General features: G+C 40.4%; 1 pseudogene; it reads right to left on the reverse strand.

Annotated features, from left to right (window-relative positions):
- The window catches only part of LOC117376237 (ATP-binding cassette sub-family C member 4-like), a 38,812-nt pseudogene that overhangs the window by 647 nt on the left and 24,798 nt on the right, over positions 1-13,367 (reverse strand).

The raw sequence follows: 13,367 nt of genomic DNA on the forward strand, positions 1-13,367 counted from the left end.
GGTGCTGCCCCCATGAAACTCGACTTGTTCCGTTCATAAGTTTGTATTGCACAGCCACTAGTGCTAAAAATCTATTTTTACAAAAAAATGAATGCAGTACTTACAAAGAGATGTGTCATTACTCGAGCTAAAGCACTACCAGGTCAAAGTTCACGTGACCTTTGACTCACCTGTCTGGCCGACTCGAGCTGCTGCACCATCGTAAAGAAGATGGTGTTGAGGCGGTGGGCGAACGTGACGACTGTACAGACTTTAAACTTCTGTCGGACTGTTTTTTTGGATCAGCTCATCCGTCCTGGAAAAAACAAACTGGCGTGTTAATGTTCAATTAAGGGATAAAAGTCAAACTTCAAAGCCTCGTTTCTAGAAGACAATTGACAAATGAGATTAGGCACAGTGTGTTTCTAATGGGTCAGGGAGAGTTCAAACCTCTTAGCTCCAGGTGTTGTCATCGAGCATGTTTAATAATTATATCAAATAGACTCTAGGGAACTTTTCCAGTGGGCCACTGTACCACAGACCTATTATTTTGCATCTATGGAGTGCACCACCAGAAAAGTTTCATAGAGTATCTTTAATATTCATCCACTGGCACAAACATGTTCTGTGTCATGTGTGAGGATGTAGGGATGGGTGTACGGTGTGTGCTGGTACCTCGGGGTTCTTCCTGTGAACAGCTCGAGCCAAACACAGGAGCCGCCTCTGCCCCACACAGAAGTTAGAGCCGGACTTGGCCAGGATGGTCTTCACCTGCACAACCACAGCAACAAACACTCAAAGACAAACCATCTTTAGGTAAGTATTGTGTTAATTTTATCATCATTAAGATTTTAAAAGGCGCAGAACAGAGGCTGAAGAGCTGTTTAAATCGAACATATCCACCTTTGTAGTTTAAACTTCAGAGACATTACAAATTTGTCTTAAAATGTCTAACTCTTAAATGGCTCTGATGACGATGGGTTGTAGATCAGACGGAGGAGAAAACACGTTCTTTAAAGATAAAGGACTCAGGGACTACAGACAGAAACTAGCTTTGGCTATAATCTGGTGCAAAGCATCTATTAATGTTTTTTTGCACACTGTCCCTTCAAATAAACTAAAGGAAAATCGCCCATTTTGCCTAGCCTCTGCTTTACTGACAGGCTCATATTTTAGGAATGGTCTGTATAACCCATTTACTCTGCACAATTCCACACTTTTCTACAAATGCAAAAAACAAGCATTGATTTAAATTGTATTATTGTTGAAAAAGTTAAACTTCAAAACTTCCCCGTCCAGTAATGAGTATTTGTCCTAATGTTTCACATTTAATGTTTTAAAAGCCACTGTACTTTTGAACTTTGGTGACTTGTTCCAGGTTAAGTGCAGAACCCAAATCATTCTAAACATTTGGGAAATCCTTTGACAACTGCATGAAAGCACCAACTCAGATCAGAACCAAAACATTGAGAAATTGCATAGTTCTATTTCGTATTTGCTCTGATTCTTTCTGAAGTGTTAATAAAAAGTCACTATTTAAGTTTTAAATGTTGGCCTTGTGAGATGTGGGAGTGTTAAAGTGGACAAACCTGAAGAGGTTTCTAACCGTCAGCGGCTCAGGGACAAACAGGTCGCCGAGCATAACTTTGGGCGTGAGGCATTTTAACACACGTCAAAACCGTCAAAAATTAAGTTAACGTGATAATATGCTAACACCACGCCCTCTATTTCCAAGCCTATCCCAGCAACTCCATCTGTCTTCACCCGTCCCTCTACGTGTCTCGTTCATCTTTCAGCCCCAAAACTCACCTCTTCCAAAGCGTTCCACAAGTCCACATCAGCATGTTGACAGAACGGGTCCAGATTCTTCCTCACAGTGTCACTAAACAGCACTGGATCCTGGAAACAAGTCCATTAAACGACTAAATTAGAATAAACCCCATAGTTGTTCATTTGTCTGATGGAGCAAACGTCAAACCTGAGGAATGATGGACATCTTCTGTTGCAGGTGGTGCAGGCCGAGCTCTGATGTCAGGACTCCATCGATGTAAATCTTTGGCTCCGAAAGACGGAACAGAGCAGACACCAGAGAGCTCTTTCCAGCCCCGGTCCTCCCCACGATCCCGACCTGAAGAATACGTTTAAGACGATTAGGAATATTTTAAAAGCTAGAATTTGTATATTTAATTTATACTACAAAAAGTAAACATTCTTTTATAGCCACTGATAAGAATACTGAAAAAAAAGATGAATTCACCTGATTTGGCCCCGCCCACTTTTGCCTCTAAACGTTTCTAAACCGCGTCTTTGTGGTGGCTCTTCCAGTTAAGTGAGAATCCCATTCATTTAAGAAACATTTTGCCGCTAAAATCTGACAGAGTAGTGATGATTCATGCAAAACGTTCTATGTTCCTGTGACCAACAAATCAACACTGCCCCCTTTCTGTGGGAGGATTTAAAACACCTCTGTCCCGATTAAACGTATTTACTGTCAAAATCAGCCTCGTGTAAAATAATACAACCCTAACGACGATGGCGGCGCCCACAGTAACCTCCAGAATAAGGCGAATATCCAAATTAAAACGTATTTTGTTACATTTTCTGGTGCATGCTCCAATCATAGTACTGTGTTCTGAAGACTCATAATACAACCTCTGTGTAAAAGTATTCCATTACAGTGAAAAAACATGACATTTTTATTTTTGTTGCACTGTTTGTTCTGTGTATATAGAGAAGGAAAAAATACACACGAACACAAACAAGCTGCGTTTTGTTTGCTCTCACTAATACTGTGCAGTTCAAAGCCAAAATTACTTGAAGTACCACCATGTATTCCTTTTAATTTAGTAAAGAAACTGCACCACAATAGTTACTCAGAATAGTGATGAAAATCTAACAAACATTTAAAACTACTCCAAATATCACTGAGAAACAAAACTGTCTATTTATAGTTTCTGCTTTCTAATACGACTGTTTGTAATTACGTTGCCGCTGTGACACACGAGTTTGTCACTCCGACCTCACCTTTTCCCTGGGCTCCAGGCTGAAGCTCAGGTCTTTCAGGACGAGGGGCCCATCGTCGCCGTAGCTGAAGTTCGCTTCGGCCAATCGGGAGGCGGCTTCTTGTCGGTTTCCCACGGCGCCTCACTCTCCAGCTCCGTGTGCTCCACCACTCTCTCCACAGACGTCATCTGGCAGCACAAAGGGTTCTTTTTGTAAGTCGCTGCTGAAATGTCTTTCTTAAAATAAACTTTACGTGAGAGTTGAGGTCAGACCATGTTCTCCACTTCTGCACTTTGTCTAACCGTACATGGCACAGGTCAGCACCAGGCCCACCTCTCCAGCGTGCAGACCTAACATCAACAAGAAGAACGACAACGCTTTTAAAATGTTATTGCTTTTCCTGGAATGTTCCACAGTTTGGTGGTAAACTGAATAAATGCAAAGAAGATTAAAGGTCCTACATCAAACAAAATTGTGACTTTAATCCATGCTCTAATGCTGTTACTGCCTCAAAAACAGACCTGGAGTTTTGTTTTCTTTCACACATATTAGTCTGTTACATCTCCAAAGCTCAAAATGCTCTGTTCCACCTTGTGATGTCATCAAGTGGTAGTTTATTTCAACTTTTGGATTATTTCCTGGAATTGCTAATCTCTACTGAACTAAATGATTCCAGAAATGAAGGTGTGTGGAGTTTAAAACACAGTGGAGCACTTCCTGTATCACCACATGATGACATCACAAGGTGGAACAGAGTGTTTTCAGTTTGAAAGAAGAACTCAGCCTAAATGTGCAGGCTTGTTTGTGTGTTAACCACTTAGCTAATTGTACGTGTATTTCTGCGTCACCCACACAAACAATCTACACATCAAATGAAAGCTACGGCTCTCATCTTTCTGAATATGTAAACCATTTACACCTCGAATCACCACAGTGCTGACAGGAAAGACGTTTTTACAGAGAAGTCAGAAATGTGAATCTGGACTTCACTTACCATTGAGCGCTCTGGTTCTGTCAAACATCAACATATTCACACAAAATTGGTCTCATTCGTTCCGTCCAGAGAATATAATCCAGTCAAGAAATTATGTCCACAAAGGAAGTTAGAGCCTCCATGTCCAATCTGCTGCAGGAAAGTGAAATCTTTTCCGTCACTTCTCTGCATTTCTTTTGTCAGGTTCAGGCATAATAAACTTCTGAAAGCGCCAACTTTGTTCCTCAGCGCAAAACAAACTTGTTAGTTTGTGATTGACACCAAAGTTGGCCAATAAGGTGGGGGCTGTGGGTTACTGGAGCCGTAAACAGACTCACTGGCCTCGAGACGTTTAATATTCCGCGATGTCTGGAGGTAGAAATGCCTTAAATACAAAAACAGTAGAAGAAGCAGCAGGACTGGAATAAGGATGAGCGGGATGACGCCGATGACTCCAGCGTTCTGTAAAAACAACTAAAACACAGGTTAAGATGCAAATACAACAAATGAGATGGTCACCACTCAAAATATCATCTTTTGGAAATCTTAAAAGCACAAAAACATTTTCAAAACTTTGTGTAGGACAATAATAAAGCTGTTTATTTATAGGCCTGTACATGTTTGAGCTAAGGGTCAAATTCTATTCATTTCTATGGCTCTTCTTTCTGCCGTTCTATATTAAATGCCAGGGAGAAGACGTGGCTTTCAGTCTAGTCTTAAACTGTGTAAAATACTGAGGATCTGACAGGCAGAGGGCGCTGTTCCATAGTCTGGGCACTGCTGCTAATAATGAACAAATGTATGAATTTATGAGATGGAAACATGGATCTATTCAAACAACTGGAGGGTCCTGCTGCTCAGAGCTGTCTCGGACTAGTGGTCACTTAAAGGTACTACAACGGAAAAAAAAACATCCTGCCCAGAAAGTATTATTCTCCTAGAGCAAAATGAAATCACAAACTGCTCGTGTTCGACTGACGGGCTGACAGGGCTCCTACAGCTTCACAAAGGTCCAATTTTACGGCTATTTATTACCATTTCCAGATCAACTTTTTCTTGGCTCAAAATTCGTCTGTTGACTTAAATTTTTTATCTTTAGCTTCGGCTATGCTCTGTGTCCGCTCTGGCTACGCTCAAGGTCTGATTGGTTAGACCGGTCACATGGTACGACATGAACGAGTCTGTGAGCGATGTGAACGAGCCGCAGGTTTAGAAGCTCCTGGAAGCACAAACATTATAATTAGTAATTGATTTATTATTCCTTGGCCTTCGTGGCCGCTCTACTCCGCTTGTGTCGCTCAAAATCTCACAGGGTGGCGGCTTTGGTGGCTTCTGATGGTGTGATTTTTACCTATCGTCTAAAATAAACTTAACAAAATGCATTTTCGTAAAAGTTTAAACGTACCTGATAAAAATCCACAAACGTTATAGGCAACGAGTCCATTTGGCCGATGTCTTTGGAAAATCGATTCAGAATTCCACCTACAGAAGAGAAAAAAACACTATTAATCCGTATCTGTTAAAGCGATAAGTGTGTGGTTTGCTTCTCAGAATAAATGAACAAACCAATGGGGTTGATGTAAAGAAAAAGTCGCACGGGTGAGCGGAGGACGGCGCTGAACATGTCGTTATGGAGACTCTGGGAGGATCGGACCAGGCCGTGGAAGATCACTAAACTCCTGGCGTATCCAAAGACGACAGCAGTGGCGGTCAAACCTGGAAAGGAAACACATTTTTTAGGAGACATTCAGTTTATATAGACAACTTTATATTTATGTATAAACTAAGTAGAGCTGGAACCTGAGTAAACGCCGAAGTAGAAGCTCAGATTTTCTTGGAGCGAGGACGTTTCATTGTGGAGATTTCTAATTATTTCAGTTGTGTTGTTGGGGACTTGTCCATTTGACCTGTAGAAACACAAAACATGAACCTAAACATGTTATAATAAATTAAAAACGTGCCTCATGTAACGTTTGTGATGATCTGCTTATATCCAAAGAGAAAAACAAGAGACTGTATAAAGAAGTGACTAAGTGTGACGTCACCCACAGCGTCAGTCAAACCTGTTGCTAACCTGGAGCGACGACGCCTGATTTGTCTGTTATTAATGTTCATATCTTAAGTTAGAAACGCAATAGTGAAATAAAAACCCCGGGATCATGTAGAGGGTTAATACGAACATTTAAGACCAAAATGAGTCTGAAGCAGCAGAGACAGAGAGAGGACACAGTTTTTACACAGAGTGTGAATTGGCGCCAGAGTCAATGGAGCAGGAAGTGCGCACATGATCACTTTGTATTTGGAACGTGGCGGTCTGATTATTACAGTGAGCCTCATGTAAATTAGTGATCTACATCAGGGGTGTCAAACACATTTTCACCATCAGAAAAAAAAGGACCAGGCATAAATACTAACTACATTTTAACTTGTTAATTAACCATTTCTGTATTTATTACTTTGTTCTCGACGCGCTTTTTTACCAATAAAGACTCAAAACAGGTATTAGACTTAGATTTACTCTGATCAGAGGGAAGGAGCACAGAAGAAACTACACATGCTTCCATGAGATCTCTGCTTTCTTCACCGTCTCCTTCTCAGACCAGGCTTTTTGTTAACAGCTTGACATTCCAACAATTTCCTCATCTGTCATCAGACCAACATCCCAGACCCCTCTCCACATTCACACGGCCTTTCTGTTATTTTAGGTTACTCATCTGTTGACCATTCAACTTTTCAACTTAGTTCAATTACTTTACAACTTGATTAAACAAACTTGTAATTTCCCAATCACACCTGGTTAGTCTGTAACACAATATAAACACACAATTCATTAATGATAAAAATAAAAGCATGATTTCATTCACAATTACATATGTATTTGCCTAGATGTAAAAATATGGCCGTGTATGTATGGCCACATCTCCTGATAAAATGACATTTTAAGACCATCGTACCTTTTAATTTAACCTGTCGAGGGCCACATAAAATGATGTGGAGGGCCACATTTGGTCCACGGGCCTTGAGTTTGATACATGTGACCTACGTGTTATTGGTTTGTCTGGGTATTTAATATTAAACAATAACATCTCCATGGCGCACGCTCCAGCAGAAAAGTTACACATTGCACTTTTAACATGACTATATATTTACACAACACACTCACCAGTACATGAGCCACCAGTCCTGCAGGATGTACGCCGCCTGAGGACACACAGACACTGAGACTCACACACTGCAGTTGTGTAATATCAGCCTCACCTCAGCTACGACACTGAGCAGGACGATGGAGAGATAAAAGTCTTCTGATTCTGGTTAACATGTGTGAAGCTCTGTCTCTGTCCCACAGGAAACTCGTCGTTCTGTCAAAGTGTAAAAGCTCATCATCTTATGGGTGTGAAACAAAAGCTTTGTCATTTTGGTATAAATTGAGTTCAGATCCTCGGGAGAAAGGGAAGTCTGTATCTGCTGTAAGAAACAATAAACCTTTTTTCTGTGTTTCAAAACACACCAGGCTTCGCAAATGGATTACTTTTCATCTAGAATTGTAATTTTTCCACAACATGCATTTATGGGACGACGACAACAAACTGACTCAATAAACCACTTGTTTTAACTTTGATAAGAACTTTTAATACAAGATCTCATCACTGTGTACATCTAAAAACAGAATAGAGCGAAGAGAGGGAAAGAGAAAGGACAGAAAAGACGGGGCGAAAAAGAGAAAGGAGGACAGAAGGGGAAGAGGTCAAAACTGGACGCACTAGAACTGAAATGGGGAAAAGAGGAGAGAAGATGAGTGAAGGACAGGAGGGAGGAGAGGGGGAGAGATGGGGAAGAGAAGGGAGAGATGGGGAAGAGAAGAGGTGAAGGAGAACTTTTAATTCAAAATCTCATGGTTGTCTCTATCTAAAAACTGGCCGTACAAAAAATTTGCAGAACTTTTAACAATGTGGAGATAAACATTTAGAATCAACCTGCTCCTGTTTTTAATGTTTTAAATGGACCTGTTTAGGAATCTGGTTTGTTTGGTTGTTTCACTGATATATTTTTTCTGTATTTTGAACAGGGCGCTCATGAAAGTCACGTGTCAAACTCAAGGCCTGCGGGCGAAATGTGGCCCACCATGTCATTTTATGTGGCCCACGACAAGGTAAATTTAAAAGTATGACTCTCTTAAAATATCACTTTTATCAGGAGATACACAGCAATTTTTTCATATCTATACAAATTCATATGCAGTATTTTTAACAGAAGGTTAATTAACAAGATAAAAACAATGTTATTTATTTTACATTATATTTGGTTTATACTGTCTTACATTTACATCTGGCCCTTTGAGAGCAACCATTTTGCTAATGTGGCCCTCTGTGAAAATAAGTCTGACACACCCTTGGTCTCAATGCTCTCATTTGAGCACTTTAATAAAAAGAAACAGACAACTCAATTGTGCAGCTCTCGGACAAACATGACCCAAAACACCTTTTAAAAAGCACTTACCGGGAGCTCGTGGGCGTCTACGCCAGATCTACGGGTAGACGGGGTGATCATCCGAAGATAAGTTCATAGGGTGGGAATCCTGTGTACAATTGTACTCATGTACAAGAGGTTTCACATATTCTCGCCATTTACTTTTCTACTTGTGCTCAAGGGTGCCCAACATGTTTAACAAGGTCCGCTTAGATTGCTCCACTGGGTTACCTCGTGGATGATAAGGAGTGGTATGAGCAGAATGTATGGCTGCTTGGGATTGGCAAATCCAAGAACAAGGGATGTTGTTAATTTAACGATCAACTGTTCAAATGCCCTTTGACATTCTGGCGTCCATCTGTTGCCAAAAGACTGGTTAGTATCAAAGTATTGTACTTGCGTCTTCTTTACTTTGGCCGATTTGTGAGCTGGTGGGTACCCTCTAGTGAGATTGTTTAGTGGTTTGGTGAGAGAGGAATAGTCTTTTATGAAGCATCGATAGTAGCCAGAGAAACCTAGAAAAGATCTCAACTCCTTGAGATTTGTCGGAACTGGCCAGGATTTTAATGCCTCAATTTTCTCTGTCTCAAAACCGACATTTCTCCAGCAAGAGTTTCAGTCCGTACTCATTCAAGTGACCAAGAACATGCAGCAATCTCTTTTCATGCTCCTCCAATGTATCAGAGAAAATTATTATATCAACCAGAAAAACAAGTGCCTCCTTCAGGTGTAAGCCGCCCATACATTTTTCCATCAGGTGTTGGAAAGTACTGGGTGCATTAGTGACACCCTGTGGCATTCGATTGAATTCCCAAATCCCTAATGGGGTGACGGATGCATTTTTTTCCTTGTCCTCTTCTCTCATGGTTATTTGATAATATCCAGATTTCAAGTCCAAAACAGTGAACCATTTAGAACCCATCAAGGCTGAGAAGGATTCTTCCAGATTAGGGAGAGCATAGGCGTCCTTCACTGTCTGCAGATTGAGCTTCCTGTAATCTACGCACAGACGGACATCTCCATTTTTCTTCCGAACAACAATGATTGGACAAGAGAAAGGCGACTGAGATTCTCAGATCACACCAGCTCCAAGAAGATCACGGAGGTGCTGGCGAAGTGCTTCAATGTCCTGTGGGTGGATGGGTCGAGCTCGGTGTTTGAAGGGGGTTTCATCATGCAATTTGATGTGGTGCTGGACTTTGTCGGGGCAGCCAAAGTCTAAATCGTGCTGTGAGAATACCTCAGGCATACAGTTCAGTTTGGATGTGATGCGCTCTCTCCATTCTACTGGCAAGGGAGAATTTCCAAAGGTGAATTTGATGGATTCTTTGGGGGCAGCAGAATGAGTGTCTACTTGCTGGGATAGAATGCTGGCAGGCTCCCCGATATGGCCAATCACTGTTCGAGGGGGAATCAGCATGTTTTGCTCAGACACTTTTGGCTTTACCTCTTCTTTCAGCTTGACCAGCAAATGTGAAAATCTGACCAGCTCTGGAAGCCAAGATGAATATGTCCCTGACAAGGAAGACACCAGACTCAGATGGTGAGCCACAACCAAAGAGAGAACACTGACTGGACCAAAACGGAAGAAGGAAAAGGAATCAGACACACTTTTATTTCCAAACACATCTGAAGTTAGTGTAATGACACTGGAGAGGAAAAAAAAGATGATAGTAGAATATACAACAAGAAGTTCCATTGCTTCTATTGCTCAAAATCTGTCTTCAAAACGGCCCGTCATTTAAAGTCAGTGCATGAAGATGTACTCGAAGTACAAAAAGCCTTCGAGTCCTAAAGGCTCCAAAACGCTGCTGTCTTTGCTTTTAAATAAAGGCAATAGGGCCCACAATAATATCGTAATAAAAGGTGGTAAAGGCACTGTCATACCACGAAGACAGCCCAGTCTTCCTGCTAAAGCTAAAGATTTTTTCCACTTTTTCCAGATTTCCACTGTATCAATTGTGAGGGGTACTATAAAAGACAGACTTTATGGAGACACATGAAGAGATGCTACTTGAGCCAAAAAGTGCAAGGACTTAAAAAAGGAATGTCGAGAGTTCAAGCTCTTTGTAAATATGCAGAGCCTATTCCGGATAGTGTCAGTCAGCCGTTTTGGAATATGGTACAGGACATGCGTGATGATCCAATTACTAACATTGTCAAAAAAGAAAGAAATTGTGAAGTTTGGAGAGCATCTTTTTAATAAACATGGACATGACAAAACAAAGCATGAATACATTCGAAAAAAGATGCGTGAGGCAGGAAGGTTAGTTCTTCAAGGCCAAAAAGAAGGCAACTTAAAGACCATGTCTGATTTTTTTGTTCCAGCAAATTTTAGAAATGTAATTGAAGTTGTTAAAAATGTGGCAGGGATAAATGATGAAACAAGCACATTCAAGACACCATCATTGGCACTCAAATCTGGCCATAACCTAAAAAAATAGCAAGCATTATTGAATGTGAGGCTATGGTGGAAGGAAATGAAGAGCTCGTGAATAATGCCTGTGTTTTCAAGAAGTTATGCGACACAAAATGGAGTGAATGTGTATCATCCCCAAGCCCTTAGGAACTTGCATGAAGTGAAATGGAATTCTCCCCAACTTCTTCCAGTAACAGATGATGTTCTCAAAATGCATAAAGAACTTGACTTGAAAAGGGAGGAGCTGCAGGTGAAACTAGAAAACCAGCCAAACAAACAGACCTGGGCAGACCTCTCAAAACTGACACTTTGTGAAGTAATTCTCTTTAATCGTCGTAGGGAAGGAGAAGTGTCTAAAATGTCTCTTGATGTTTTCAAACTGAGAGACACAACTTCATCCAATCTGGATGTGAGCCTGGCTTTGACTGAATTAGAAAAAAAACTTTGTCATTATTTTCAGCGAGTAGAAATTAGAGGAAAACGTGGCAGGAAGGTTGCCATTCTGCTTACCCCCTAACATGGTTAGGTCTATGGAGCTAATGGTAAAAACCCTCCAAAAATGTGAGGTCTTGGATGATAATCCATACATGTTTGCCAGACCCCAAGTGCTCACTCATTTCAAAGGATCCGATGTTATTAGACAAGTGGCTTTAAGATGTGGGGCAAAAAATCCAGCAGCGCTATCATCCACTAAACTACGAAAACATGTGCTGAAACAGCTCTCTCAATTCAAAGGCAAGAACCTGGATGAGGTCAATATTGATCCTGAAGGTAAATTAATTACATTTCTAAAAGCAAAGCAGAAATTCAATTTGTCAACTGGACAAAAGTTTATTTGGTCAAATACGTTACTCAGAACTATGAACTATGAACAGATAGGTGTGGTAGTTTCATAGTAATTTCATTGTAGTTGGCTCCCCCTTCAGGCAGATATAAGGTAGTGTTCACCAGCATCTGACCAGAACTGAAGCAGCTTGGATGAGCTGAGAAACATATTCGACTAAATAAACTTTTGTCCAGTTGACAAATTGAATTTCTCCTTTGCCATGGATTCTACCTGGACGACTGAGGGTTTTTACATACATTTCTAAAAACTAATTAATGTTCCATTTGTTACCTGTTAGAACATGTTCTTGTTTTAAGAAAAAATAATTGAAGACAGTGATGCCACAGGCAGCGAAAATGAGGACTGCCTCTTATCCCAAGATTCTGGGGCGTCGTCTAATTCTTCAGGTTGGTATAATCCGTCATTATTCCAATCCAATTAAGAAAAGTAGTCAACTGGACAACTTCCTTAACAACTGACACATTTTGATTTTCAACAAAAATTACTCAAGATCGTTGTCGAGACGATTACCCTTGAAGCCTTTTGTATATAAAAATCTCCAGGTAGTTGAACCGGACAATGTGACAGGAAGTGGCAGTTCTTTGGTAATACTTATAATTATTAGTGTATTAAACTATACACAGATGTTAAAATAAAACAAATGTAGATCTATATCTTAAATTTTGTTCATTGTAAACTGCAGTATTGATGGAGAAGGGTTTCGTAATAGAAATTGGAAAAGTGAATTCCTGTTCAAAACTGCAAAACTGATAAGCCCTTCAACATGCATCAATCCAAATCCAACTGAGTAAACTAATGATGAGCAAACACCGTTAGAACAAGGTTAAAAGCTCAGGAAAATGGATTTTGCAGAATAGGTCTCCTTTAAAGTCTTCGCATGTTTTTTCCTACTGCACAAATTATTTGTCTAATAACACTAGAGCCTCTGGGATAGTGATTTGGGTTTTTATCTACATTGTGGGGAATCAATGAGTCAGTAGGAGACAAAGACTGAGAGTGTAGGGAGGTAGATGTGGGACAGAAGGAGAGAATGAATTTACAAAAAATAACTGGATTGATTTTGTGATTCTAAATCAAATTATTGTGCCCATAGAGAACACGCAAAAGAAGCCCAAAATTGTTTCAGAAAATGGCACAGACCAGTCGGGAGGAAGCATGGGTTGTACCTCAACACAGGATCCTGAGGTGTCTTCTAAATCTCCAGGTATTTGTACAAAGGGGGAAGAAGGTGATTAGGGGTAGAATAGACAAAAAACAAAGAAAAATGATAAAATATTTACTTTTTATTCCCATAGAATCATCCCAAATGATATCCACAGATGCATCACAAATTGAAAAAGGCCAAGGTGAGTGCTAATGTGTTGCATAGGTTTATAGGAACACGTAGTTTGAAGGGATCTTGGGTGAAATATGTTGTAGCTGCACTACTTTGAATCTGTTGTTCATGACAGAGGCTGATTCACTCATGTTAATGTTAGAAACACCTGAAACTAACTTCAGTTTGTGATTTTATTATTATTTTTACCGTCAACTATGCACACTGTTTTTAGGAGCATTTATCTTATTTATCACTAGTCTCTCTTGCTTAAATACATTAAATATTAGTTTTATTGTTTGTGCTGATGGGGACAGACGAACGCTGTGGTGAGCCCAGTTAAAACTCAAATGAAGAGTCAGGA

The sequence above is a fragment of the Periophthalmus magnuspinnatus genome, chromosome 9 (genome assembly GCF_009829125.3).
Source record: "Periophthalmus magnuspinnatus isolate fPerMag1 chromosome 9, fPerMag1.2.pri, whole genome shotgun sequence".
In the NCBI taxonomy this organism is placed as follows: Eukaryota; Metazoa; Chordata; class Actinopteri; order Gobiiformes; family Gobiidae; genus Periophthalmus; species Periophthalmus magnuspinnatus.